At 46.3% G+C, this 27,748-nt stretch overlaps 1 long non-coding RNA gene across 3 annotated transcripts in view; it reads right to left on the bottom strand.

The window, feature by feature from the left end:
- Nucleotides 1-8,289: 8,289 nt before the first annotated feature.
- LOC135185127 (uncharacterized) overlaps nucleotides 8,290-27,748 on the bottom strand; it is a 55,416-nt gene continuing 35,957 nt past the window's right edge. For 2 of the 3 annotated variants that reach the window (XR_010306359.1, XR_010306360.1), the window contains exons 4-5: nucleotides 19,748-19,853; nucleotides 15,185-16,205 (exon numbers count right to left, since the gene is read on the bottom strand). This is a non-coding gene — a long non-coding RNA (uncharacterized LOC135185127). Of the gene's footprint in view, nucleotides 9,099-15,184; nucleotides 16,206-19,747; nucleotides 19,854-27,748 lie in introns of those variants that run through there. The other variant, XR_010306361.1, reaches the window with a different exon arrangement.

The following is a 27,748-nucleotide window of genomic DNA, read 5'->3' as shown; positions in this document are numbered from 1 at the left end:
GGTTTTCTCCTGCACAGTTGTACAGCTCTGTGGGTTTATGTTGAGAATTAGTCTGCTGTGGCTGCATGTTTAATTTATAATTAGGAATTTGGCCTGGGAGAAATTAGCCTGTCTTTACATGGAGCTATTGTAACCCTGAGACACAGATGGCTGATTAGCAAAGTGTCTAATAGCATCTTTGTAATTGTCCTAAGGCAAAAAAAACAGCCCCACTTTTTGACAACCATTATTTGCTGAGACAAATCCCATTTAATTAAGACATGAAGTCTGCCCTGAAAGACATCCTAGCTTGTCAACAATACTAACTGCAGCATACACAGCCAGAGGTTATGCTTTGCATTAAGGCTAAATGGGAAAGGACAGCAACTTGCTGAGGAATTTCAGAAGTTCTCCCACGTAGCAAGGCTAAACTGGCCACGTTTCCTGAACACTCCTTTGCTTTAGAAGCTTAGATCAGTGCTGAGCAAAATCCACAGCATGGCAGCTTTGGAGGCTAAAAATCTTCTCTGTACCCTAAAAATTCATTTTACCAGAGAAAGATGATCTGCATGCTCTGCCCCAAGGTGTGCAGAGCCCTGTTACGTCCTGGAGTGAGGCAGCCTGTGGTGCCAGCAGGACCATCAGCACTCCTGAGTGCTTTTTGAACCAGGATGGGGGTTAGCAAATGGTCCCTTGTGCAGCCATATCAGCTGGACAAAGTTGCACTGAACACTCAGCAGAAACCTGTTAAGGGTCAGGGCTGGGCTGGCCACCAGACAAATGCCAGAAGCTCTCTACGAATCCCTCTGCTTCCCTAAGGTAAGAGAAAGGGAAGGGAGAGAGACTGATGGGATGGGACAGAAACTACATCAACTGGGATGGGGAGAAGAACAATCCAATTAAATAGAGACTGGGGGATAGAAACCAATATCCAACCCAAGCCCTAGTGGCAATGATGTCACCATTGTCACTTCTGATGCTGGGGAAACGAAGTAGGGAATTCCCAAAAGAGAATCAGCAGCAGTTGGGGACTGGATTCAGGAACACATGGATCAGGATCAAATGCAGAAGGAACAGATTCCTTCTGGGACACCAACCATTGAAGAAGCCTGACCATGGTGATCCCTCAGCTGCAGTCCACGGGCTGCAGTCACTTGTTGGTCAGGTGAGGGCCCCCTGTCCTGTCTGCTCCTCCCTGCAGATGCCACCTCTGATCACCTACATTTGGGCCACAAGCCCATGGTGTGCACAGGAACAAGTCTAAGGCAGAGCCTGAGAAGCTAGAAGCAACCCCTGGCTGTGCAAACCTGCCCTGAACTGCAGAAAGTGCCTCACTGAGCAGAGGCTGAGCTGGGAAGTCACAGCACCTAACAAAATTAGTTCTGATCTAGCTTAAACCAGGACAAATCCATAGGTTATTCCCAGGGATGCAGAGGTTGCTGTGCAGCACTCATTGAGTGAAACTTGTTAGTGCATGGAGGGATTCCACTCAGAGCTGGCAGCTCAAGGTCTGCAGTGTCCCATATGGCAGTAAAATTAGTCAAGGAGAAATTATGCAGATAGTCAACATGTGCAAGCTGCCACGAATTATGCTGAAAACATCAGCACAAGTAGCAGTCCATTTGCATTACGGTCAACAAAGGCAGCTTCACTTGTCTCCTGCTAGAGACCCTGGGGTGCAGCAGCCTGGGATTCTGAAGGATGCTCTAATAAACACCCCAAAGCTCCTGCTCATTGGTATGTGACAACATCTGGAAGTCAGCAGAGACAAGAAAGGGTCAGTATTAGTAGGCACAGCACTTCATGCACCAGCAGGTCAGCCACTAGTTTTCCAGACACACACATTTCCTAGCCTGGCTCAGGAGCAGTGTGGCCAGCAGGACAAGGGAGGTTATTCTGCCCCTGGACTCAGCACTGGTCAGGCCACACCTTGAATGCTGTCTCCAGTTCTGGGCTCCTCAATTCAAGAGCAATGTTGAGATACTGAAACGTGTCCAGAAGAGGGCGACAAAGCTGGGGAGGGGCCTGGAACACAAACATGAGGAGAGGCTGAGGGAGCCTGAGGTGTGCAGCCTGCAGCAGAGGAGGCTCAGGGCAGAGCTCATTGCTACCTGCAGGGAGGCTGTAGCCAGGTGGGGTTGGCTTCTTCTGCCAGGCAACCAGCAACAGAACAAGGGGACACAGTCTCAAGCTGTGCCAGGACAGGTCTAGGCTGGATGTTAGGAGGAAGTTGTTGGCAGAGAGAGTGATTGGCATGGGAATGGACTGCCCAGGGAGGTGGTGGAGTCACTGTCCCTGGAGGTGTTGAAGAAAAGACTGCATGGGGCACTTAGTGCCATGGTCTGGTTGATTGGACAGGGCTGGGTGCTAGGTTGGGCTGGATGATCTTGGAGGTCTCTTCCAACCTGTTTGATTCTATGATTCTATGACTCTATGCTTTCCATTGAGTTTGGTTTGGGGAAGTGTGGGATGACTAAGGGTAGCAGGAGATTTGGAACAGCAGAGGGTTGGAGTCTCTGTGCCTGGAGGGTTTTAGAAGCCATGTAGATATGCTGCTGAGGCACATGGTTTAGTGGTGACCTGGGAATGGTAGGTTAATGGTTGCACCTGATGATTTTAAAGGTCTCTTTCCACCAAAACCATTCTGTGATTCAACTAGAGACTGACTCTCAACTCCTGCTGCTCACTCAGAGTTTCCCAGGATGCAATGGGAGCTGTGTGAGCCCAGCTCAGGACCTGCTCAGGCAAGACCAGAGAAATGCACTTGTCCATCTCATTATTACAGGGGAAAAAAGAACAATTAACAGGTGCACCTACCTGGCATTATATTGAGACTACAGAGCTCTTCAAAGCAGAACTAGCCATTGACCCTCCAATAAGCAAGGCTGCTGCAAGTCAGGTCTTCTATAACCAGGCTTACACTGATCAGCAACTTCTTCTAACACCTTTATGAGTGAGAGCAGCAGTAAAAGGTCTCCTGGCATGGAGACCAATAGCCACAGTATCCAATGGACTGGATAGGGCACAGATGTGGGTGGCTGTAGCCACGTTTGTGCCCAACAGCCCTTCAAAACACAGAGTCACAGAATCATTCAGGTTAAAAAGACCTCTGCGATCAAGCCCAGCCAACACCTCTATGACCATTAGACCATATTCTGAGTGCCATGGCCACACATTTCTTGAACACTTCACAGGCTCACAGGATATTAGGGGTTGGAAGGGACCCAAGGAGATCACTGAGTCCAACTCCCCTGCTAGAGCAGGACCACAAAATCTAGCACAGATCACAGAGGAACACATTCAGATGGCCTTGAAAGTCACAGAGAAGGAGACTCCACAGCCTCTCTGGAGTGGCTGTTCCAGTGCTCTGTGACCCTTACAGTAAAGAAGTTCTCCCTGGTGTTGAGATGGAACCTTTTATGCTTCAACTTACACCCATGACCCCTTGTCCTATCCCAGGGAGCAAATGAGCAGAGCCTGTCCACCCCCATCCCCCCGACCAGCCCTCAGATGTTTATAAACATTGATTCAATCCCCTCTCAGTCTTCTCTTCTCCAGATTAAAAAGCCCCAGGTCCCTCAGCCTCTCCTCATCAGGCAGTGCTCCAGTCCCCTCATCATCATAGCTCTCCACCGGACCCTCTCCAGCTGATCCCTGTCTCTCTTAAACTGGGGAGCCCAAAACTGAATGCAGTATTCAATTCGAGGTCTCAGCAGGGCAGAGTAGGGGGGGAGCAGAACCTCCCTTGATCTGCTGGACACACTCTTCCTAATACACCCCAGGATCCCACTGGCCTTCTTGGCCATCACTTCCAGGGATGGTGACTCCACCACCCCCCTGGGCAGCCTGTTCCAATGCCCAAGCACTCTTGCATGAAAGAAATTGTTCCTAATATCCAAGGTAAACCTCCCCTGGCACAATCTGAGGCCTTTTCCTCACATTCTGTCAATTGCTACAAGTGAGAAGAGACCAACAACCACCTCACTGCAATCTCCCTCCAGGATGGAGGCTGATCCAGTCTTCACAAAACAGTGAGTGATGACCCAGAACATGTTAAATTTAATCCTTCCAACAACAAAACCCAACCCCACTGGCAGTTGTTTCAAAGCGTGTCTTTAAGGCAGCCAAACAGATCCCTGCATTACCTTCTGCAGCAAACAAAATGCAGACACGCCATTAAGCCAGGCCATAAATACGGTTAAAAAATCACACTCTGACCAATAAATTAGGGGCTCTGCTGGCAGTGGTGTTGATGCAAGGCTGGAAGGAGATGCTCACTAAGGGCAAACAATGTATTTGTGGCGTTGGAGGAGTGAGGCAGGTAATGGATGGTGGTTGTGCAGCACGTATTGTTCACAAAGCCATTCAGACCGCTGCCAAGTGCCTGGCGATCAATGGGCGAGTGAGAGCTGGAAAGATTTACAGTCACTATCACACCTCCTCAGGAAGGCTGGGATGGTCCAGAATGTGCTGTGGGAGTGCTGAAAACTCACTGCCAACCCTGGGTCACACAGCCCTGGGTGCAGGATGCTGCTTTCCAGCACTTCAATAAAGTGAATCTGTCCTTCCTCTTGTCAGAGGGGAAAACATTCATTAGGAGCAGTTGATGGATGACTGGAGTGAGCTGTCTGGGGGTGGGAGCTGGAGGAGCTGCTTGCAGCAGCCTCCAAAATCCCAGTGGCTGAGGCTCCACCAGCCTGGGCTGCCCTGTGCTTTGGGTCTAATGCTTACAGATGGATGCTTTCCACTCACTATTTCCTGGCATCGTTTGCTTGGCTGTGTGAGGAGATGTCTGGTGTAGGAGTGGTCAGAAGGGATGGAACGTGTTGGCTGCACCCACCAGGGGGGAACATGGAGGCAGCTCCACCACAAGGATAGAACCAGGGTCTCTCTCTGCGTGTGTCACCAGTGAGCACAGCCTTTCCAGAGATGCCAGAACCACGCTGTGCACCTGGGGCGGGACTGCACATGGGCAGGGACAGGACACCATCTGATTGCTAGGGCAGTGCTGAATGGAGGATGAGCTGTAAGGATCATAGAATAGCTTTGGGTGGAAGAGATCTTTAAGGTCATCAAGTCCAACAGTTAAGCCAGCACTGCCAGATCACCACTAAACCATGTCCCTCAGTACCATCTCTACACAACTTTGAAGCCCCTCCAGGAATGGGAACTCCACCACTGCCCTGGGCAGCCTGTTCCAGGGCTTGACAACTCTTTCGGAGAAGAAATTGTTCCTCATGTCCAACCTAAACCTCCCCTGGTGCAGTTTGAGGCCATTCCCTCTCATCCTATCACAACCTAACAGAGCATAATTCAAACCATTTAACAGACCAGAGCATACTTCATGCTTCCCAGTAAGCTTCTGCAGCAACCCCCTTTTTTGTTCCCCTATCAAATTTTGCTTTTGAAGTTAGATTCAATCAAAGTGCCATATGGAAGACAACAGAGCTTTGTAGGATGAAACTCAACACACAATGGAGGTTTCAACCTCAAAGGACTTAGAGCAGGAAACTTGCCACAGGCAGCAAAGCACAGCAGGTGTTCCCTCAAATGCTAAACGTGAGAAACACCCAGAAGAGTCCTTTGCAGGCTGGGTTCAGGACTGGATCCCACAACAGGAGAGCTGGCAAGGGTGGCATAAGTAATGCTGCTCCACTCATGGAGTGACTTCATTGGGGTGGAAGGTGGGACAAGTTCATGCCTCTGCTGCAAAAAGTGCACAAGAGGGGTTAATCTCTGCTACAGGCACAGGAAAATGTGAAGCAGGAAACAAGTAGCAGCAGTGAAGCTCATTCAGGATTGGCAGCTGCCACTCCAACTGCTCCATGTCCAAAGCACAGATGTCCTTCCACCTTCTGCCTCACTGGGCAAAGTTTCATGGCAGGAAACTGCTTTCCTTTCTCTGTGCAGCATCCAGAAATAAAAGGATCAGAGCCCTGGCTGGCCACTGGCAAAATAAAAGTCAGTGGCAAGAGCAGTGTTCTCCTGACCATGGAGCAGTCATCAGAAACCCTGTGTTTGCCAGCATTTCTGGTACTGGTGAAGGTGAAGCTGTTTTCTGCATGGAATAATAAAGACAAAATATTTCTACCTGCAAGCCTTAAGATGGCTGTTAGCAATATTAATGATCTAAGCATTGATGGCTGCAGTCCAGCAGAAGGGGACTGATGCCCTTAATTCTCTTCAGTGAGAAGGTGATGCAGGGTAGGTAGATCCCTGCTCAGATGCAATGCAAACAACTTGCTCCTGGAATGTTTCAGTGCCCTGTGACCCAAGACCTGGATGATCCAGAGGTGAATCAGCTCGTGGGTGGTGCTGCTGAGCCCAAAGTTCAGCAGCTCAGCAGCAGTTTGTAGCTAATGCAAAGCCATCCATCTCAATCAGCATGAATTAAGATGGTTTATGGTCACTACATGGGGCATGCAATTTCATCTTCCTCCAGGAGCAGATAATTCAGCTAAGTAGCATCAGTTCAGTGAAGATGATGTCTAAATCTTCATTAAACTCATCTTTACCCTGATATTCACAAACTAATAATGTTTTTAATGTCTTAGAGGGCAAATTTTTACTTGTTTAATTGTTTGTCCCATTTTGGAGACCTTATTGTGGCCAGTCAGAGATCTGGGGACAGACTTTTGGGCAGAGCCTGTTGTGATGGAGCAAGAAGTGATGGTTTAAAGTGAAAGGAATAGATTCAGACTAGATAGGGGGAAGAAGTATTTCATAGTGAGGGTGATGGGAGATTTGCCCAGGTTGCCCAGAGTGGTGGGAGATGCCTCACCCCTGAAACCATTCCAGATCAGGTTGTCTGGGGCTGTGAGCAGCCTGCTTTGTTTGCAAGTGTCCCTGCTGCCTGCAGGGGATTGGACTAGGTGACCTTTAAAGGTCCTTTCCAACCCAACCCATTCTCTGATTCTATGACTCTATGATTTTATTTGCTACAATATTGATTGTGCCATCACATGCCTTAATGACTTGATGACAGACAGGGCAGCCTCTACCATGTATTGCTAGACTGTAGAATCATAGAATCAAGCACGTTGGAGGAGACCTCCAACATCATCCAGTCCAACCTAGCACCCAGCCCTATCCTATCAACTAGACCTTGGCACTAAGTGCCCCATCCAGGCTTTGCTGCAACACCTCCAGGAACGATGACCTCTCTAGGCAGCCCATTCCAATGCCAATCACTCTCTCTGACAACAACTTCCTCCTAACATCCAGCCTAGACCTGCCCTGGCACAACTTGAGAGTATGTCCCCGTGTTCTGTTGCTGGAGAAGAGCCCAACCCCACCTGGCTACAGCTTCCCTTCAGGTAGTTGTAGACAGCAATGAGCTCTGCCCTGAGCCTCCTCTGCTGCAGGCTGCACACCCCCAGCTCCCTCAGCCTCTCCTCACAGGGTTTGTGTTCCAGGCCCCTCCCCAGCTTTGTCGCCCTCTTCTGGGCACGTTTCAGTATCTCAACATCTCTCTTGAATTGAGAAGCCCAGAACTAGACACAGCACTCAAGGTGTGGCCTGACCAGTGCTGAGTCCAAGGGCAGAATAACCTCTTTTGTCCTACTGGCCACACTGTTCTTGAGCCAGGCCAGGATGCCATTGACTCTTTTGGCCACCTGGGCACACTGCTGGCTCATGTTCAGCTACTATCTACCAGCACCCCCAGGTCCTTCTCTGGCTGGCTGCTCTCCAGCCACAATCACATCTATTAATTGATGCTCTTAAGAATGTGTGGCAAACAACCTATGATGATAAAAATATGAAGAAGCGTGTCCTCTTGTACATTTACTTCAGAGGAAAAGGCTGGATTATGGTTGTTTGGCATATTTTGGAGTTGCTTGGAGTCACACCCTTTGAGAGGGTAGAGTTTCTGTCCCTGGAGCTGTTCAAGGAAAGCCTGGATGAGGCACTTAGTGCTATGGTGCAGTTGAGTGGCTAGGGCTGGGTGCTAGGTTGGACTGGATGAGTTTGGAGGTCTCTCCCAAGCTGGCTGATTATATAAGAGGGAGTCTGGGATCACCACTTTAAAATATCCATATGTAAATAAAACCAGTCAATACTTTGGCAACTGGGAGTGTCACACAGATGGCACCAAACCCTCCAGTGTTTGGTCTGCACAATCCCAGTATGGATCAGTAAGCTGGACTGGAAACTGTGATTTCTGCTTCCAGTTTAGTAGAGCAAGTCTCACTCTGTTGAATTGATGGATGAGTGCAGGAAGGAAAAGCAGGGGGGGTGGAAGTAAGGAAATGTTAGTAGAGATAAATAGGATTTGCAGGGCTGTCATCTGGAGCAACGGTGGCGTTTCAATTCATTAAAAGTCCAGACAAATTAGATGTTTGTACTCATTTAAAATCATTTCTCCTCTTTGACCTGGCCTAATTTATCATTTTACATCTTCCTGCAGTGCTTAGGAGAGCTGCTGCTTAACCAAACCCTAAGGAATAGGCAAGTAAAATATGAAGTAGTTATCATTACCAACATGGTGACATTAAAACCCAGTACCACGACTCCCCTGCAGCTATTTTTGCCAAGTCAAACACAAAGCTTTCTGCTACAGGTGTAGGATCTGTGTTTCTTGGAGCATTAAAGCCAGGACACCCTGTGACTCCTTTCACAGCCAACACAGGGATCTCAGGTATTCAGCTGCAGTCGCTTGCAGAGACAAAGGGACAGCAAAGAGAGGGTCTTGCACTTTAGACTAAACTTCATGGTCCTAAAGCTGCTGGAGCTGGACTTAAAGGTCTCCTCCAATGTTACAGTTCTATGAATCTCCCACAGCACTCAGTCTGTGATGTGGCACTGCTGATGTTTTGACCCTTCCTTAGTTAAAAGCTTTTTATAGAAGACTCAATTTAAATGCATATTTTTGCTGCTCGTGGCCATGGGTTTCCCAGGTGAGGAGGTTGACACTTACCATCACATCTGCATTCTGCTGGCTGAGATATTCAGGGAGATCTTTCCATGTGGTCTGTTCCTATTTCTGCCTGAAGACCAGACTCCTTTTTGTGTTTGTTGGGGTTTGGGTTCTTTTGGATGACATCCAGAAAACACCTGTGATTTTTCATTTTGAAGTGCCATTTGCAGCTTGCTCGATGCTGAGCTGGGACTTGAGAGGTCTGTGGGGAGATGAGTGACATCAGCCTGAGCAATTTGTCATAATGACTCAGAAAATTACAGCATAAAATGTATACATCAGCACTGCAATAAAACCAGGGCTCACATCTCCCCTTCAAGCACCTGGGACTTCCTGCTCCAGACCAAGACCTTCTCATTTCAGTGCAAGGCATTGGGCCAAGCCATAGTTTGTAGAGCAATCCCATGGGGTTGACACAACTCAAGAGACTGTAAGACTGAGTTCAGAGGTGCTAGGGGGAAAAAAGGAAGCCAGGAGCAAGTTTGCTGATGACACCAAGCTGGGAGGCTTGGCTGATACAGCAGAAGGCTGTGCGGCCATCCAGAGAGACCTGGGCAGACAGAGCTGGGCACAAAGGAACTAGATGAGGTTCAACAAGGACAAGTGCAGAGTCCTGCACCTGGGGAGAAATAACAAACTCCACCAGTACAGGCTGGGAGGTGATCTGCTGGAAAGCAGCCCTGCAGAGAGGGACCTGGGGATAACCTGGTGGATAACATCCATGGCACAGCAATGTGCCCTGGGGGCCAAGAAGGCCAATGGGATCCTGGGGTGAATTAGGAAGAGTGTGTCCAGCAGATCAAGGGAGGTTCTCTTCCTCCACTACTCTACCCTGCTGAGACCTCATCTTGAATACTGCCTTCAGTTTTGGGCTTCCCAGTTGAAGAGGGACAGGGATCTGCTGGAGAGGGTCCAGTGGAGGGCTAGGAGGATGATTAGGAGACAGGAGAGCCATGGCTTATGGGGAGAGACTGAGGGACCTGGGGCTGTTTAGTCGGGAGAAAAGAGACTTAGAGGGGATTTGATAAATGTTTATAAGTATATGAGGGCTGCCAGGAGTGGGGAACAGGCTCTGCTCCCTGCTGCCTGGGATAGGACATGGAGCAATGGGTGTAAGTTGCAGCATAAGAGGTTCCACCTCAACACAAGGGGGAACTTCTTTACTGTAAGGGTCACAGAGCACTGGAACAGGCTGTCCAGGGAGGCTGTGGAGTGTCCTTCTCTGGGACTTTCAAGGCCTATCTGGATGTGTTCCTCTGTGATCTGTGTTAGTATTGTCCTGCTCTGGCAGAGGGGTTGGATTGGATGATCTCTTTGGGTCCCTTCCAACCCCTAACATCCTGTGATCCTATGAGCTCAGAGAGAAGGCAGGAGGTGACATTTCATCAGGTTTGGAAGAAAAATGCTTACTCCAGTGTGGAGAATGGAATTAACTAAGCATTGGTAAATAGACACTGTTTTGGCCATCAGCTTAGTCTACAAACTAGTGTGGTCTGCTTGGAGCACTGCTGTTTGCTCTGTGTCACAGTGGACCTAGCAGAAGATGAACCTTACAAGAAGGGACACGTCAGAGACATCCCAGCAGAGCTGTCATCTCACCCACGGAGTGAGCTGCCCAGAGCAGGACTCTGCAAGGTGGCAGGTGAGCAGACAGAGGGACAAGTAGCCCTAGGACAATATCTATGAATAAAAGTCACAGTCCACTGAGTTGTCTCTGGTAAAGCTTCTGAGGCCTGTCTCTAGGCATGGGAGTAGAGGTTTATCTTCATGTTCAGTAGCTGTTCAGAGCTCAGAAAGGGACCTCTGCCATCCTGGCTTGTAATGTAATAATCTATGTGTAATATCTGAAGATCAAGACCATCTCTTTATTAAATTAGATAACAAATAATTAGATAATTTTAATTTACTTTATGAGTCTTCTTGAGAGTAAACTGCTTACAGGCAGCTAATGCAATAAACTTACTTCATAAGCAGGGAGCAGCATCTGCTCCTGTGCAGGGTCTGCAGCAGGCATTGGGATGCTACGCACGCCCTGCCGTAGTTAGAGTAAATGTATCATTAAGTTGGTTTCCCTTCCCATTCCAGGCACACTTTTCAAGATTTATGTACTGCAGACAATAAGATAGCAGGAGAATCAACCTGTGCTCAGCTCCTCTTGCATTCAGCCCCTGTCCCATGGCAAGATAACATTAAGAAAGAGGGTGAGATGGAGCCTGGAAGTGAGGTCACTTCTGCACATGGCAAAGGAAACAACACTTTAGCCCCACGCATGGCCAAAGGCAGAGAGTGGGCTGAAAAGGATCCTTAAGGTCACCAAGCACCTGGGAACATTTAGGCTGGAGAACAAGAGGCTGAGGAGAGACCTTATGAGAGGAGGTTGGAGTGAGGTGGGGTTGAGCTTTTCTCCCTAGTATCAGGTGATAGGATCAGAGGAAATGGCCTGAAATTGCACCGGGGAGGAGTAGGTTTCTTTGTTCATGACCAAGGGAGAGAAGATTAAGACTCTCACAAAGGACCAGTAAGGTGACCTTATTGTGGCCTTCCAGGATCTCAAGGGGGCCTACAAAAAAAGCTGGGGGGAGACTTAAAGGATATAAGGGAGTGACAGGACTAGGGGGAATGAAGCAAAGCTGGAGGTGGATAGGTTCAGCCTGGCCATGAGGAGGAAGTTGTTGAGCAGGAGAGTGGTGAGAGGCTGGAATGGGTTGCCCAGGGAGGTGGTTGAGGCCCCATCCCTGAAGGTGTTTAAGGCCAGGCTGGATGAGGCTGTGGCCAGCCTGCTCTAGGGTAGGGTGTCCCTGCCCATGGCAGGGGGGTTGGAATTAGATGATCCTTGTGGTCCCTTCCCAACCTGACTGATTCTATGATTCTATAACTGGGCAAAATTTCAGGGGCCACATCAAGACAAACATCTATCTTTTTCAAAGCTGCAATGAACCCACACTTTGCAACATGACCAGGGATTGCTTTGGTGGCTTTATAGAATCATTAAATGGGGTTGGGAAGGGCCTCCAGAGATCATAGAGTCCAACCACCCTGACAAAGCAGGATTGCCTAGGGAGCACAGGAGCACATCCAGACAGGTCTTGAAAGCTTCCAAAGATTCCACAACCTCTTTGGGCAGCCTGCTCCAGGGCTCCAGCTCCCTCACAAGAAAGAATTTTTTCCTCGTGTTGAAGTGGAAGTTCCTGGGCTCCGGTTTGCATCCATTGCCCCTTGTGCTGCCACAGGGCCCCACTGAGAGGTGACTGGCCTTTTCTTGATGCCCACCCTTCAGCTAATGGTAAACATTAATAAGATTTCCTCTCAGTCTTCTCTTTTGCAGGATAAACAGCCCAAGACAAATGTTCCAGTCCTTTAGTCATCATCACAGTTTCATTGCAGAGGAACCTGCTGCAGGTAGAGGAACCTTTTTTTTGCAGGCTGGATGCTCTCTTGCTATTGTTGCAGCTTCTGTGTTTGTAATTGAACTGGCAGCACAATATAAACCTCAAACCCTATCAGCCAAGCAGTGCTATTGTGCATCTCAGCACTAATGGAAAACCACATTGTCCCTGCAGGCAGATGAGAACAGCACTGAAGCTATCTCTTGGTGTCATTTCTGTGGAAGTTGGCTCTTTATTGTAAATTAATCTCCCATGCCTGTCACACATGCAAAGCCTGTCAATGGGCATCACACACTCCAAGAAAATGAGCCTGGCTTGCTGCTGGATTTTTTTTGAGGTGCTGACACTTCCTCTGCTTAAGGAGAAGTCAACAAGGTAGAATTAATGGGCAAGAGTGTGGTATTAAGCACAGTTTATCTGTCTTGGTGAGAAAGAGAGCCAGTTTCTGGCACCAGCTCAAGGCTTCATCATCCATGGGCTTGCCATGGGTGAAACTGCTGGAAAACTCATGACAGGTTCTTTGGGAAGAAAGATCATCACATCTGCACTGTCACAAGCAGTTGTAAATGCTCAGCATCATCTTTGTCTTCTTGTTGAAGTCTGGAGAAAGCCTCAGTGAGGATCACTGGGCATAGAGTGGGATTGTGTCAATGCTTTTGGTTTCTTCTTTCAGCATCTTCTCTCCAGAAAGGGGAAGAATGGGGAGAATGATCTCGAACAGCATGAAATACTGCAAACTAAATTAACACAGCAGCTACATCACAGTCACCTACACAGCAAAGTCCCCTTCTAAGGTACCGTATGTGGTGGAAAACTCCAGCAAAGGCAGCTGTTTTACCCTTCCAGACAGAGCTGCTGGCGAGCTACTCTCCTTTCTGAGCTCTAGCTAAGATGCAATCAAAGTTCCTTCACTGCTGGAAGGTGGCACTCGTTCTACATAAGGACACAGAGATACTGGCATGATGGATGGCCAAGAAATGATCATGGCAATGCAAGTGCAAGGTTACTGCATGTGTTGCTGTACACCAGCAATGGAGCTAAATGCCTCTTAAACAGGTAGCACAAGGCCCTGTGATGTCCAAGAGAGTGAGAAGCCTTGGAAGCTGTAGCCCTGGTGTACCAGAAACCCTCATTGCTGTGTTCAACAATGAAGTCTTAAAAAGACTCTTTTCTTGCTTCCTGAAGATGATTCCATCCTAGGTGAGAAGACATCAAAAACTCCCAGGGTTTTCAGGGCTGAGAACTCAATCTCTGTATATTCCCCACTCTTTGCCAGAGGCTAGGAAAGGTCTGCATGTCCTTTGTCCTTTTGCAGGCAGTTGGTCCCAGGGGATAGAGGAAACGGTCACAATTCACTTGGACCATGAGTTTAAAGCTCAGTGCACATGGAATCACAGAACTGTTTGGGTTTGAAGGGACCTTTAAAGGTCATCTCATCCAAATCCTCTGCAGTCAGTAGAGATACCTGCAACTAGAGCAGGTTGCTCAGAGCCCCATACAACCTGACCTGCAACGGTTCCAAGGATGAGGCATGTCCCACCTCTCCCAATTGCCTGGGCAAGGGTCTCACTGCCCTCAGAGTACAAAATTTCTTCCTGCTCTCCAGTCTACATCACCCTCTTTTAGTTTAAACCATCATCCCTTGTCCTGTCACAACAAGTACTGCTCAAAAGTCTGTCCTCAGCCTTTTGAACAGTCCCTTTAGGTACCAAAAGTCCACAATAAAGTCTCTCAGCAGCCTCCTCCTCTTCTCCAGGCTGAGCAAGACTCACTTTCTCAGACTTTCATCAACTCAGCTGTGTGCTGAGGCTTACATACAGAGGTTGACCTGTGCTACACCTGCATGATAAAAAAAAAACATGGGGGAACATCCTGAAGAATACATGGGTCTTACTGGCAGACTGTTAGAGAAGATGTAGGTCCATAACCCTGAGAACAGACCCATCTGTATTGACATTGAACCTGAAACTTGCTCTGCTTTAAACAGTCCTGAACTTGGTGATCACAGTGCTCCAGCTGTGGAAATTGGGGTGAGTTTGTGGTTTCTTGTTCCAGGTCTGGAACCATCATGAGTGGTTGGGTTAACTGGCATAGGAGCACTTGTTCAAAGCACTTCCTCACAACAGCTTTCAGCCTCGTGAGCCACTCAGAAAGTGGCATACAATTTCCGTATGTGCAGCACAGCCTGTGCAAGCTGGGACACGAGCTGTAGGAAAGGAGGCATCAGGTTAAGCTGCACTGATAATTTGATAACTGGATAAGGTACAAGGAAGAATTTCCTGTGGTGGGGGAGGAAAAAAAAAACCCATCCATGTCTTGTCTACTGAAAGAGCTTTCTAGACCAATCTCATTTTTCATGCATTCATTTGTTAAGTAAATATTGCTAATACATAAATGCTGGTGTCACTTTAATATCCTGATTAGCATGGTATGTCTTTCCCTCTGCCTAGGTAATGGTGAAAGTCATACTAATTGAAGTAATGTTGTGTGTCAAATGATATGGAGCTGATTTACTTAAGACTTGGATGTCTGCTCCAATTACCTCCCCAAGTAAATTGCACTGAAGCTCCTCTTTTCTTTTAGCCTTTTATGGAATAAAATATGTAAAAAGTATGAGTTGTGAAGCAGATCTGCCCAAGTTCTCTCCCCTTACGTCTCTCCATATATTCACTGACCTTCTGCCAGTCGTTTCCAAAACTCAAAACAATTATCCCTTGCTCCTGCAGTAAACTCATATCTATTTGGAAATACATGCTCAGGGCACAGACTAGTTCAGCTTTCAGGTTTTTCCATCTACTGCACAGCTGTTAGAACAAGAAACCATTCAAGAGAGACAAAAACTGTATGTGGAATAAAGACTGTGAGAGATATAAAGTCCATATGGTTGAGTGAAAGAAGATCATTGTGTCTAAATTGCTTTTTTAACTGTGGCTGGATGTGTTTAGAATCCACCTTTACAAGTTGCACACAAAAAAAAGCATCACTTGAGTGGGTTACTATTGAAAGCTACCCCATTAACAACCACCCTGTCATGTCATCTGGACTGACATCCCTGGAATACATTGTCCCCACTGCTCCTATATCTTTGCAGTTCAGAAGTGCTTTTGCAAAGTAGTTTACATGACAATCAAGCATCAATTTCAGGCCCAGTGAATGGAATGAATAATGAACTAAAAGGAAACATCAGCTTGAGACCAACAGTAAAACCAGAAGTATTTTGGCTACATCAGATCCTAATGAAGTGGAATAGAAGAAAATATTATATAATCACAGAATGCTGGAATTGTGGAAACATAGAACCAAGGAATAATAGATAATAGAATCATGGAATTGTGAAATCATAGAGAATTATAGAATCACAGAACCATTTTTGGTGCAAAAGACCTTTAAGATCATCAAGTCCAATGGTTGCACAGATGTTGCTTAAGGATAAAGTGAGGGAAAGCATGAAAGACTGGAATCCTAGTTCATTTAATCTTTGAACAGCAGAATTGCTACTTCAGTTGCCAGCACACTGCTCATGTCTCAAGTCTGTAAAAACCCAACTTACCCAGGCTCTGATTCAAAGCAGTTCAGTCCATGCTTATATTTAAACCCACTCATGAGCAAAGCCCTGACCACCAAGCATTTTCTCATGTTGCAGGGGGCTTTAAAGATAATTTAGATGCAGGCTTCATCACTCTGCTGGATCACCTCCAGACAGATATTCTGGACACCCACAGCCTGTAGTGTCAAATCCCAGGGAAGAGTTTAAGCAGTACCTACAACGTCTAAGCACAAAGAGTGCATGAGAGGATGCTCCAGTGGCTGCACAGATGTGGGTCCTGTGGTGCTCACCTGAGGACAGCCCCAGTCCTGGACTTTCTCCTGCTGCTCCTCAGCATTTAGTACCACTTTAAATTCTCCTGGTGAACCTGAAGTACCTAAGAAGGAACAAGTAAATATTTAATCTACTGTCTGAATTTTAACAGGTAGTTCTGGAGAGAGCTATTGGATTTCTATCCAGAGAGATGATTTGTGTGCTCTGAATATTAGAAGCTCACAGGGGGGATGTTCAGAACAGCACATTCTCCCCAGAAATACCTGAACTAGTAACATTTCAGCTGCTCTTTTAATGACTCTTGCCTAAGCTGAGGGCTCTTTATCAGTATTCACACAGTGGACAGGTTGGGGAAGCTGCAGCCATAGCAGTGACTTTTCAAAGCCAGCAATGAAGTTGATTGACAGCAATCAGCCACCAACAGCAATATCAAAAGTAGTTCACTCACTAGCAGCTGACAGCCCGGGAATAGCTTTGGAGATGCAAAGTCAGAGTGACAGGTATCAGCAAGGTCATAAAGGGGGCCACATCCCACTGGCTCAGCTCCAGCAGCATCACCTTCAAAAGGGTGAGAGGGAAGAAACTCAAGCATCAACTTCCCCATCTAAAGTTACTTTAATTTTGTAATTTGTATTTAATTTCCCATTCAGGGCTGGGGGAAAGAGTGAGGAGGAACAGATGTTACCCCCTGCAGTCTGTAGAACAAAAAGAGACATGAAAACTCATCAGTCCAGCTGATTGCTTTTTTATTAAGTAACACAGATGCTGGGAAGGTGGCAAGAGCTGAGGTATGCCAAAACATGAACTTCAGGTTTCTGACACTTTTTTCCCTTATTTTTCCACTCTAATTTTAATTACCCAGTGAAAAATAAGATGGAAAATAGGGTAGCAAACCTGCCCTCTCTCTTCCAGCCACTGAACACACAGCAAACAGCTGCTTTTGTCCTTTTTTTTAATGCTGAGTGAGGAGTGTGAGCAGGGACCTTTTGCAAAGCCCTGGTTTCTCTAAAGGATGTTTAAGCAAAGGTTTAGTGCTGTGCTGCTCCTGCCAAGGGTTGGTGTTTCTGTCTCCCGTACAGGTTTGAAGTCATAACTGCTAAGACAGGACTGATTTAATGCAGGCTGACAAAGCTCAATTTTGGCCACGCCGTCCAAGAGCTTGTCCAATGGTGCTGTGCTCTGATGCATCCTTCATGCAGCCTGCTATGGGTTGCAAGTGCAAAAATTGCCCTAAGATGCAAAGCAAAAGGAAGCAAGAGTGCATCTTTTTGCACATGAAGGTGGGAAAGAGAGCAGGAATTCTTCAGCTGTCTTCAGTTTTAGCCATTTTGTCAGATTTCATGGACTTGTAGAATTGTTACAGTTCATCATAGAATCATCATAGAATCAAACAGGTTGGAAGAGACCTCCAAGATCATCCAGTCCAACCTAGCACCCAGCCCTATCCTATCAACTAGACCTTGGCACTAAGTGCCCCATCCAGGCTTTGCTTCAACACCTCCAGGGACGATGACTCCACCACCTCCTTGAGCAGCCCATTCCAATGCCAATCACTCTCTCTGACATCAACTTCCTCCTAACATCCAGCTTAGACCTCCCCTGGCACAACTTGAGAGTATGTCCCTGTGTTCTGTTGCTGGAGAAGAGTCCAACCCCACCTGGCTACAGCTTCCCTTCAGGTAGTTGCAGACAGCAATGAGCTCTGCCCTGAGCCTCCTCTTCTGCAGGCTGCACACCCCCAGCTCCCTCAGCCTCTCCTCACAGGGTTTGTGTTCCAGGCCTCTGATCAGCTTTGTCGCCCTCTTCTGGACACGTTTCAGTATCTCACCACTTCTCTTGAGAAGCCCAGAACTTTTACAGTTGGAAAAGCCCTCTGAGATCATCAAGTCCAATCACTGACTATGACATCTGCAATGTCCATTAAACCAAGTCACAGAACTACAGAATGTCACAGGCTGGAAGGGACCTCGAAAGCTCATTCAGTCCAACCCTCCTGCCAGAGCAGGATCACCTACACAAGATCACACAGGAACACATCTAAGTGGGTTTTGAACATCTCCAGAGCAGGAGACTCCACAGCTCCCCTGGGCAGCCTGTTCCAAGTTCAGTCCTGAAGCAGATTCCAAAGATTCTAAGATCATCAAGCCCAGCCACTGACTATGACATCTACACTGTCCATTAAACCAAGTCCTGAAGCAGATACCAAAGATGTGACATTCCACAGCAACAGAGCAATGACCTCTTCCGAATGTGAACATCTATTAATCCATTTTTCTGTTGTGGTCAAATGAGCTTAAGATGACACAGATGAAATTACTGTCAGTGTCCTTTGAGTCCAAGTGAAGTCACTGTGAAGTGATGAGAGCTGAGAGCCTGAAGGCTGAGCCTAGAGGAAATACAAAGGGATATTCCAGAAGTAAGAGCAGAGAAGCCATCATTTTGCTCTTGGCCACCTCTCCTTCTGTTCTTCTGATGGAACATCATCAGTCTCCAGGCTCTGTTTCAGAGCTTCCACTTGGCTGTTTCCTCATGGACTCAGTCACAGTTGGTTTAGAATGATCTTCAGGATCCCTTATTAGACCATTTATATGGAGAAATTGATACCATTTAAGTTATTCCTGCAGCACTTTTCCATCTGGAGGATAAGTCTGTCCTACATCTTGTCCTTGTGAAGATCTGCTTATCTACCTTGGCTTAAACAGTCAAAAAGCAGGATGAGCTCCACTTTCTCCCAGCTTCAGAGGATCAGGGGTGATCAGAACCGGAGTAGATTTGTTTGTGGTAGAGAGGAGATCAGACAAAGAGGAGGCAAGCTGCAGGTACTAACCGGGAGGAGAAAAGTCCTACCTTTGCCCTGGGGAAGTGTGCATCAGCACAATGTTAGGGAAGAGCTCATTCTGCTGGAAGAAATCCACACTGTTTTCTTCCATTTAAAAAGGTTTTTTTTAAACTCACTAAAATATGCAAACCATTATCTTTCATTCCACTAGCTGCAAAGCATTAAAATTTACAGCTGAAGCCAACTCCATGGCTGGTAAAGGAGACCAGACCATGACTTGTTATGTAAATAAGCCCATAAAAATCTTGAGTTCTTACATGAAAATCAGCTCTGCAACCAGCCTTTAGCTGCCTTTAGCTTTGTGGGTTGTTTAATTTGTCTGTACATGATTATTCTGTGTTATTATCCAGAGAAGGCATTTTATAAACCTTTAAAAGATCAATCAGCTAAATAAATAAAGCATCTCTGGATGATGCCATGCTAAGTTCTTAGGAAGCACCTCATCCTTCTGTCATTAACATAATCAGCTTGAGTAATGTTTTCACAGCAATTACCACCAGTGTGGGTCAATGTCTGCTATTAGCAACCTTTCCTCCATGGATCAGGAGCATAATAAAGCATGACAGCCCCAGAAGAGGCCCTGTGTCAGGAGGCTCTCTGCAGCACCAGTGCCAGACTGCTTTCATGTGCCATGCATTGTGACAATAGATTGTCAAGGATCAGTCAACGCAACAGCAATTTACTGCCTCGGTGGGAGTTTTCTCAATTTGAGAAGTTCAGCAAGTGTTATAAATCTGTAAATTATAACAGGCAGAAGAAGAAAGTGCATATATACCAAAGTGGTTTATAACAAATAAAACTTGTACCTGCTCAGAAGCTGCTTTTTCAACCTGTATTTTCTCTCCCTGCGACGTTTGGCACCAGTTCACGCGGGGTCAAGCTGGCACAACAGTCAGCCTTTGAAGAGTTTTGCTGCAGAAGAAGTGCCAGTAAAATGGTTTAGGACAAGCAGTACTCAGCCACTAAACTTAATTAAAAGCCATAAGATTTAAACCCAACCTCTGGGGGGTTAACTTGGGGGTTTACTTGCAGTGGTGACTGTATTACTTTCCAAATGCCATAAATCCTTCAATGTCATATTTGTATCTATATCTATTAATAGCTATATCTATATTTGTATCTATATCTATATCGGTATCTATACAGTTCTGGGCCCCTCAATTCAAGAGCAATGTTGAGATACTGGAACGTGTCCAGAAGAGGGCGACAAAGCTGATGAAAGGCCTGGAACACAAACACTATAAGGAGAGGCTGAGGCAGCTGGGGGTGTTTAGCCTGGAGAAGAGGCTCAGGGGTGACCTCATTGCTGTCTGCAACTACCTCAAAGGAGGTTGTAGCCAGGTGGGGGTTGGTCTTTTCTGCCAGGCAACCAGCAATAGAACAAGGGGACACAGTCTCAAGCTGTGCCAGGGGAGGTCTAGGCTGGCTGTTAAGAGGAAGTTCTTGTCAGAGAGAGTGACTGGCATTGGAATGGGCTGCCCAGGGAGGTGGTGGAGTTGCCGTCCCTGGAGGTGTTGAAGCAAAGCCTGGCTGGGGCACTTAGTGCCATGGTCTGGTTGACTGGCTAGGGCTGGTTGCTAGGTTGGCATGGATGATCTTGGAGGTCTCTTCCATCCTGTTTGATTCTATGATTCTATGATCTATATCATCTATATATCTCTATCCACTATCCTTACAGGACATGCATCTTGTCTCATTCGGATGTAGAAAAGTATCCTTCAGACAGCAGTGAAGTCTCTCAACACCTTCACAGAGCTGGAGAACTTTATAGACAGGTTGAGCTGATATTGCAGATTTCATGTCAGACTTCCAATGGGTTCAGAGCAAATAGGGAACAGAACTTACATCTTATTGCCCAGGAACAACCCAGAGATGCCCACCTGGCCACCACTAGAAAATGAAGCACTGCAAAGCCTTCCATTTGAATTAAAATAGACATTTTTCTCATGAATACTTTGATGAGGTTTTATTTTCCTATGCAAAATGCATGCACAGACACAGAAAAATTCTTCCTCATTTTGATGGCAATAAATTGACCTGGAGATTTGGATCCTCTCTTGAGTGCTTTGGAATCATTTAGCACCAAATCATTTTGACTGGAAAACACCTTCAAGATCATTGAGTCCAATCACAATCCAACACCAACATGCAGCCCACTTCTTTTTACCACAGAGTGAAGCCATCACCTTCTCCATGTTAGGAAAGTGAGACAGAGTTTCTACAGGCAAAGAGACTGCAAGAGATTTGCTCAGCCTTGATGATCCCTTGGTAATGTCAGATGGCCTGAAAAATGTAACTTTACTCCATAAGCAAACAATAGATTCAAGCTCCTGGAAGTGTATGGAAAAATAGCTGAAGTATTGATCTGAAAACAGATTTTTGCCTCATTTTTCCAACTCTTTTCCTTCCCTGCCGATTTGCAGGATCAACCCTGCAAGTCTCTTGTTTGCTGCTCTAACATACAGCAGATTATTGTATTTAGGCTGCAGAATTCACCGTGATTTATGCAATCAGGGCTTTGAAAGCCAAACTCCACCTCTGTCTTCTCTTCTTGGAAGCACTTCAGCTATTCCCAGTTTCAATTATTTTCATTTCCACCAGTATGATCAGCATATTTAAAATCCAATCAGCCTTCTCGTTTAAAACATTCCATGTGTGTGTCACACTAACAATCAACAAGAGTCCTGAATTTAACATCTGTTCTGACTAGTAAATGGCTTTAATTTGAGGACTGAAAAAATATATCAAGTAAATACTAGGCACTCAATCACAATGAATAATGTGTTTGCTACCAGCAGTTCTGCCCTGTCAGCAAAAATCCAAGAGAAACAGAACTGCTAGAAACTGGGAGGGGGAAGCAAAACACCTCAAAATGCTTAAACTGGGAGCAGGATGTGCTGTGTCTTTCTCTGGATAGACCTGGGAGCAGAGAGGTCATTGCTGGGGGGACACATTTAGATGGCTCATGGTAACCCACAGTAGTGTGCTGGCTTTTGCCTCTCATCACACCTTCCCTCTGCCCAGATTCTTACTTATCTTCTGAATCATAGAATCATAGAATGGTTTGGGATGGAAGGGACCTCCAAAGGTGTTCTAGACCAATCCCCCTGCAGTGAGCAGGGACATCCTCCACTAGATCAGGCTGCCTGTAGCCCCACTGAGCCTGACCTTGAATATATCCACTACCTCCCTGAGCAACCTGTTCCAGTATTCCACCACCCTCACAGCAAAGAACTTCCTCCTGACCTCCAACCTGAATCTACTCTTCTCTAATTTCATTCTGAAGATATGTTCTGAAGACAGGTTTGATTTTGTGCTCATAGAAGGCAAGGTGGGTACAATGGTTGAGGCTCTTCCACGCACACACGAGCACAAGCAGAAACGTCTGATCAGAGAGATTGTGGAGTCTCTTCCTCTGGAGGATTTCAAAACCTACTTGGACACATTGCTGTGCAACCTGATCTAGGTCTGGCTGCATTAGCAGGGGGGGCTGGACTTGATGATCTCCAAAGATCCCTTCCAATCCCTGCCATTGTATGATTCTGTGATCCCATTGCTCCTCTGGTTTTGTCCAGCACAGCTCCTCTCATCACCTCCCAGCAACTAGTGCTCATTTTGCCAGAGGCTGACGTTCTGTGAGCTGAACCAAGATTTTCTCTGTGAGCAGTAAATCTGCTTCACTCAACAATAAAGGGGAGGGAATGAAATCAAAGAGCAGAAAGGTTTGTGCAGTACAGAGTGGGTCCTGGCCACCACTCTCACGCAAACAGATCTGCTGCCCTGCAGAAAAGACTTCCACACAGGCATGGAAAGTAGAAAAAGCCAGCTCAGGTATCTTGAAGAACAGTCCTGCTGAGCCTCCTGACTTGGAGGCTTCTGGGGCTGCTCAGCTCAGACCCAGACACCCTCGACAGCTCTTATCCCTGGAGACCCCTTATCTGCTGCTCCAGAGTCATGCTGCAGCCTCCCAGGGGAGATGCTGTCTTCCTGCCAGGTTCACACACACAAAGGAAACAAATCACCATGGTGTAAAAAAACATCAATACAATTATATAAACTTTTCAAAGTGACCATTTCAAAGAATCATAGAATTACAGAATGGTTTGGATCAACGAGCTTAGAGGTCTTTTCCCACTTTAATGATTCCATGAGCCTGATTCCATGCCAATAAATAACAATAAATCACTCTGACACCCCTGCCTCTCCCACAGCTCGACTAGGGTCTCAGCAGCCTCTTTTAAATCACTGCAATTCTTGGGCCACTGTTTGGATCTCCTGTCATTGCCAAGGCAGCTTGGAAATTATTCAGTGTTTCACTGAAAGGGGAAAAACAGAGTGATAAGCTGCCTCAAGATGACCCTGCCCCTGGGGCTGCATAAAACCTCCCTTTCCCGTGCTCCACAGGAAGATCTCCAGTGTGAAGGCTGTGTGTGCACTGAGGGGAGAAACCAGAGTGTGCACTGGAGCACAAGCACTGGCATTTGTCAGCACACTCAAGGCACAAGCAGTAGTTTAAATCATTTTCCATCCTCAGAGAAATCAAATCCTGCACAAAATTAGCACTTTCCTCTCAACTTTTCTTTCATTCCAGCAGTACTGCTATCAATTGCAAATTCTCCCTCACCCCTCCAGCCCAATGATTTTAACAAACAGCAATTAAACAACACAACATCCTAAGCACTCTGCATGCTCTCTGCTGCCAGTGTTACTGATAGCACTGCAGGCAATGCAAACCAAAAAGCCTGCTGCTTCCAGCTCTTGGGCTGTAACCTGGAAAGAAAATACACATTCTATAGAAACATCTTCTGGTGTGTATCGAGGAGGAGAAGGAAGAAAATCACAACATCATAGAATGGTTTGGGTTGCAAAGGACCTTTCAAGGTCATCTAGTCTGAAATCCCTGCAAGCAGCAGGGACATCCCCAACTAGATCAGGTTGGTGATCCTGAATATCTCTAGGGCTGTGGTCTCCACCACCTCCCTGGGCAATCTCTTCCAGCACCCTCATTGTAAAGAACTTCTGCATATAGGGAATATGGGACACAGTCCATAGCGATGCCAAATTAAAGCCAATGGGTGAGCAAACAGTGAGTAGATGTGGCATGTGGGGGCATGGTCCAGTGGTCATGGAGGTGTTGGGTAGAAGGTAGGACCTCATGATCTTTCCAACCTCAATGATTCTATCATTCAACCTACTCTTTTGGTAGGATTTCATGATCTTTCCAGCCTTAATGATGCTATCATTCAACTTACTGCTTTGTTTGGGGGGTTTTGGCCAAAATGTTGTTTTGTTGTGTTTAACACTGGCTTCAATCTGACAGGGGTTGGATACAGGGGGTAATCGACCCTCAGTATCTGACAATGGCTAATTCTGTGGGGGAACTTCTTTACTGTAAGGATCACAGAGCACTGGAACAGGCTCCCCAGAGAGGATGTGGGGCTTCCTTCTATGGAGACTTTCAAGGCCTGTCTGGATGTGTTCCTCTGTGTGCTAGTTTGACGCTAGATAGAATGTTTTGGTGAGAAGGATTAGATCACAGGCTGTGAAAGAGAAATAATAGTGATGTCTACTTCACTCATAGGCTTGCTGAGATGTTTAAGAACAAGGGTATAAACATTGATAAGGCAGTTTGGGCACAGCTTGGGCTTTGAGTGGCATTTTCTCTCTAACCTCACCCTCCATCTCTCTGATTAATCCACTTGCTGCCTAACCCCTCTGGCCAACCCTCCATTCTTCCTTGGGGCACAAGGCAACATCTGGGGCAAGGTAGAGAGAGGTGGGAGAAGGTGAAAGGGTAGTTGGGAGCCCCTCCTGGAGACTCAGGTTTCGGGGAGGGCTGTTGTGTTTCTGTTTTACCTTTTACCTTGTCTATTTCTCTATTTCTGTCTATAGCTGTATATATACTGTAAATATCTGCTTGTATATTGTGCTAGCTGTAAATATAAGCTTCATTCAATTTCCAGAGCTGGCTGAGTCTAGTCTGGGTGATTTCCAAAGTGTGTGTGTGGGGGTGAGTAACACCCAAACCACTCCACTCTGTGATCTGTGTTAGACAGTATTGTCCTGCTCTGGCAGGGGGGTTGGGCTCAATGGTCTCCTTGGGTCCCTTCCAACCCCTAACATCCTGTGAGCCTGTGAGCCTGTGATCACAGGTTTATCCCTTGGAAATACAGAACTAAGACAAGAGAGCACTTTCCTGCTAAGAAGCTGTGCTCATGGAGGTGATACAAGAGTGACTGGATGCTCTCTGGTGCACCAGGCTCTCTATATGAGACCAAACATGTCTAGTAGCTCTGGCTCAATAGGTATCCAGCCTTGCTTTGATAGTAATATCAAATTATATCTATTAATATTAATAACTTAAGCCTCATGCAGTGCTGCAGTCAGTCAAGGCTGTGTCTGGCCCTACCAAGAGACGCTGAGATCTTCCCACTGTAGTTTGGAGCTGTTATTTTAGCACTTTCATTTAATTTCAGCACATTTTCAGAGACAGCAAAACAAATGCAAACAAAACAGCAATTATTGGGAAGCATGGTGATGTAGAAAATACATATTTGCTCAGGGTTTGCTTTTTTTTTTCCCTCAGAAGTGAGAAAAAATATTTCCCTGCCCATATTTGCCATCAGTGCTCCATCCAGCTCTTAATTTAGATGTATGATTTGGTACTGGGGATCTGCTCAGTCAGATGCACAACACAGTTTTTAATTACTTCAAAATTATATAAATGGAATAATGAATTTAGTGTTTGATGCAACCTGACTGCCTGACCCAAAGAAATATGTGGGTAATTATCATGCTTCCCAAGTGGGGTGGGGTTTTTCCCCCCCCCCCCCCCCCCCCCGAGATGAGTCACTAATTATTGGCTACACTCACAATGATCGCTTGGAGTAATGGTGATGTTTTGCTGTGTTGTTTTGGACAAGAACAATGTAATCCTCTTAATGAGAATAAATGTCTGGGCTTCATTCTCAGGCCAAAATGCAAATGTAGTTGGTCTGATGGTGACGAAGATAATGAAGAGAAGTGACTTTAAAAATCAAAGGCCAGAAACTTGCAAAACTAATTTACTCAACACTGTCAAACCTGGGTGCAGGTAATTTGTGCAGGCTCTGGAGAGACCATCACAGCGAGGGCAAATCTGGAGTACTATGGGGAGTTTTGGGCTCCTCACTTCAAAAGAGACAGGGAATTACTGGAGATGGCCCAAGGGAGGTTATGAAGATGTTGAGAAGTCTGCAGCATCTATGTGAGGAGGAAAGGCTGAGAGTCCTGGGGCTGTTAAGCCTAGAGAAGAACAACCTGAGAGGGCATCTGATCAGTGTCCAGCAAGAGCTAAAGGTAGAGGACAAGGGGATGAGGCCAGACTGTTTCCAGTGATGCCCAGTGACAGGGCAAGTGGTAAGCCAGGAAGTGCCACCTGGACCTGAAGAGAAACTTCTATGGTGTGAAAGTGCTGGAGCCCTGGAGCAAGCTTCCCAGAGAGGCTCTGGAGTCTCCTTCTCTGGAGAGATTCCAAACCCACCTGGCCATTGTGACCCTGGGCAAGCTGCTGTGAGTGACCCTGCTTTAGCAGTGGATTTTGGATGATCTTCAGAGGATGCCTATAGAGCCATACCATCCTGAAATTCTGGTATTCTGTGTGTTTCCTCATAGAAAAGCCAAAGGCAGCCAGCCAGGAGCTAACCATACCACAGAGAGCTGCATCTCTTACTTATTTATGTATTTTTTTCAAACTGATCAGGGAATTAAAGCTGTCTTTGAAGGTATCTACAATTTCATCATCAGCATAGAACCCTTAACTCCCTCATGGGAAATGGAGGTAAACACAGATCATTTTAGTAATGAAAGCATCTTGCCATGAATACCAATTTTTGGTTAGGATAAGGAAAATCAGTGCACCTTAGATATGTTTTGCACCTTTTTCTACGTAATAACTCAGATCTAATCAAACCTCATTCAAAATCACCCCTCCTTCATCTAGCACTACCTTCTAACCTCCAACTTCAGGTAGCACAGTTCCCTTGAAAGGCCAGCAGCCTAAATTAAAAATAACCAACATTTACAATATTGATTTGTCACCTCCAGAGGGGTATTTTTCACAGGTGTCTACTTAAATTTCAACTAATCTCCTCAATTAGGACACTTCTACTCTCAGTGCCGTTGCCCAAGTGCAGGTTTCAGCTGCATTTAAAGCTGCTCTCAGGGCTCTAATCTGTCCTCTGTCTTTGACTGCTCTGAAAAGGAAATAAAAATTAGATTGCTGAAGCATGAACAAGGATGAAAAGAGCCAACACGAAGACATGAGACAAAGGTCTGCCCCCAGTCCTGCTCCATTTCATAAATCCTTGATTAAATGTGGGGAGGGTGACATAACCTCCAAAAAAAAAGTGTCCTCAGGCTTCTACAGTGTTTCAAACAAAAAGAAATGCTCCTCCTCACTTGCCTTTTACTCTGAATATAGCTTTTGCTATTGTATTTGCCTTAAATAAAAATGCAGCTTTGCCTACATACTATGGCTGGTTGGGGTTCCCCACCCTCCCCCTTTCATTGTATTGAGCAAATATCTATACACAACATGAAAGGGAAAGAGCAGCTCTGCACAGCTATGCCTTTTACACTGGGCTCCCTGCCTCTTTAACTGAAAAATGTTCTGACAGCCTCTGCCTTTGCCAGCACAATATCTGATTTACTAAAGTAGCTACTAACACATAGCAGAGTGCAGAATCACAGAATTAAGCAGGTTCAAGACCATCGAGTCCAACCTATCACCTCACACCTTCTAATTAACTGAACCATGGCACCACATC

This window comes from Pogoniulus pusillus, chromosome 22 (genome assembly GCF_015220805.1).
Source record: "Pogoniulus pusillus isolate bPogPus1 chromosome 22, bPogPus1.pri, whole genome shotgun sequence".
Taxonomy (NCBI): Eukaryota; Metazoa; Chordata; class Aves; order Piciformes; family Lybiidae; genus Pogoniulus; species Pogoniulus pusillus.
Note: the sequence above shows the minus strand (reverse complement) of the source record. Positions and strands in the feature narration are given on the sequence as shown.